Below are 2,661 nucleotides of genomic sequence, written 5' to 3'. Positions count from 1 at the left end.
ACCAACCAACTTTTCTATCCGCCTGACTAAGATCTACAAGATAACCATAGCTTGCTTCAAATCACAATCCTCATGGGATCGACCCTGATTCACTCAGGTATTACTTGGACAACCCAGTGCACTTGTTGGTTCAGTTGTGTGAAGTTTAATTCCGCGCACCAAGTTTTTGGCGCCGTTGCCGGGGATTGTTCGAGTTTGGACAACTAACGGATTATTTTGTTGCTTAGATCAGGTATTGTTTTTAATTTTGTTTAAGTCTTTTATTTTCTTCTTCTTTTTTTGAAAAAAAAAGTTTAAAAAATGTTCAAAAACCTTTTCTTTTCTTTATTAATCTTGATCTTTTGTTTGAGTCTTTGTTCTCGTTCTTGTTTGAGTCTTTTTCGAATTTCTTGAGTCTTTTTCAAGAAAAAAATATTCAAAAATAGTGTCTTTTGTTTGAGTCTTGTGTCAATCTTTAAGTTTGGTGTCTTCTTGTGTCTTTTCTTTTAAAGTTTTCGAAATTTGTGTCTTTGGTTTTCAAAATTTTTAAGTTTGATGTGCTTTGTATGTTCTTGTTTTCTTTGAATTCCTTAAGTTTTGTTCTTGGGTTCTTCTTGATCTTCAAAGTAGTGTTCTTGTTTTTCTTCTTGTTTTGATCTTAAAATTCTTAAGTTTGGTGTCTCTTTGTGTTTTTCTTTGTAATTTTCGAATTCTAGATGTCATAGATCTAAAAATTTTAAATTTGGTGTCTTTTTGTTTGTTTTTCTCTTTCTTCATTAATTCAAAAAATAAAAAAATATATATATTTCCTATCTTTTTACTTTAATTTTCGAAATTTACAACAAATTTTTCAAATTTTAATTTCAAAATCATTATCTTATCTTATCTTAGTTTTAAATTTCAAATTCAAATATTTTCAAAAATCATATCTTTTTCAAATTACTATCTTATCTTTCTATCTTTCTTTAAAAATTCAAAAATCTTATCTTATCTTATTTCAAAATCAAATCTTTTTCAAAAATCAAATTTTAAATCTTATCTTTTTCAAATCTTTTCAAATTCTTATCTTATCTTTTCTAATTTCAAATTTTAAATTCAAATCTTTTTCAAATCTTTGCAATTTCTATCTTATCTTTTCTAATTTTAAATTTTAAATTCAAATCTTTTCTAATCTTCTATCTTATCTTGTTTTCATATCTTTTTTAATTAGTTACTTGTTTTCTCTTTCTTCTTTTTTCAAACCTTCATAACTAATTCTTCTCTCTTCTAATTTTTGAAAATATCTTCTCTCTTTCTCTCTCTTCTTTTCAAAAATTCATCATTTAATTTTCAAATCTTTTTAGTTAAATAATTTTATTTTCGAATTTAATTAATAAATAAAAATAAAAACAAAAATATTTTCTCTTTTTACTTCTAATTTTTGAATTTCTATCCCTCTCTCTTTTCGAATTCTTCTTCTCTCTTCTCTATCTTCACTCTTCTTTACATCTCACAGGGAGTCCTCTGTTCTTGGACATAGAGTTCCCATTCTTCTTCTTTCTTGTCTTCTTTTTCTTGTTTATGACCAGGAACAGAAATAAAAAACTATTCTTTAATCCTGACCCTGAACCTGAGAAAACTCTAAGGAGGCGTTTACAACAAGTTAAAGCACAACACTCCGAAGTAACCTCTCAGAAAATTTCAAACAAGACGCTGAAGACATGGCAGACAATGCTAATAATGGAGGAGATGCAAGAAAGGTTCTTGGTGACTACACCATACCAACCTCTGATTTCTATGGAAGAAGTATCTCCATACCTTCCATTAGAGCAAACAACTTTGAGCTTAAGCCTCAGTTAGTCTCTCTTTTGCAACAGAATTGTAAGTTCCATGGACTTCCACTGGAAGATCCACACGAATTCCTGTCGAAATTCTTGCAAATCTGTGACACTGTTAAGACTAATGGAGTGGATCCTGAGGTCTATAAACTTATGCTATTTCCCTTTGCTGTTAGAGATAGAGCTAAAATATGGTTGGATTCTCAACCTAAAGAAAGCTTAGACTCTTGGAAAAAGTTGGTCAATACTTTCTTGGCCAAATTCTTTCCTCCTCAAAGGATGAGCAAAATCAGAGTGGAAGTTTATACCTTCAGGCAAAAAGAACGTGAATCCTTCTATGAAGCTTGGGAAAGATACAAGCAACTGATCAGGAGGTGTCCTCCTGACATGCTCTCAGAATGGTCTATCCTAGGTATCTTCTATGATGGTCTGTCTGAGATGTCCAAAATATCATTGGACAGTTCTGCTGGTGGATCACTCTACCTGAAGTAAATGCCTAAAGTGGCAAGAGAACTCATTGAGATGGTTGCAAACAACCAATTCATGTACACCTCTGAGAGAAATCTTGTGAACAATGGGGTCCCTTAGAAGAAAGGAGTTATTGAAGTGGATACTCTGAATGCCATATTGGCTCAGAACAAGATCTTGACCCAGCAGGTCAATATGATCTCTCAGCATTTTACTAGAATGCAAGCTGCAGCTGGCAGTACTCAAGAAGCTTCCTCAAAAGTAGAAGCTTATGATCCTGACCAACCCACCAAAAAAAGGTGAATTACATGGGAGAACTCTATGAAAACACCTACAACCCCTCATGGAGGAACCATCCTAACCTTTCATGGAAGGATCAACAGAAGTCTCAACAAGG

The 2,661-nt window shown here is 32.2% G+C and overlaps 1 non-coding gene across 1 annotated transcript; it reads right to left on the bottom strand.

Annotated features, from left to right (window-relative positions):
- Window positions 1-2,081: 2,081 nt before the first annotated feature.
- On the bottom strand, window positions 2,082-2,190 carry LOC127745076 (small nucleolar RNA R71). Its single transcript, XR_008006266.1, has one exon. It is a non-coding gene; the product is annotated as a small nucleolar RNA R71 (small nucleolar RNA).
- Between the last annotated feature and the right edge of the window lie 471 nt (window positions 2,191-2,661).

This window comes from Arachis duranensis, chromosome 2, assembly GCF_000817695.3.
Source record: "Arachis duranensis cultivar V14167 chromosome 2, aradu.V14167.gnm2.J7QH, whole genome shotgun sequence".
Taxonomy (NCBI): domain Eukaryota; kingdom Viridiplantae; phylum Streptophyta; class Magnoliopsida; order Fabales; family Fabaceae; genus Arachis; species Arachis duranensis.
The sequence above is the reverse complement of the archived record's forward strand: the minus strand, read 5'-3'. Positions and strand labels throughout refer to the sequence as shown.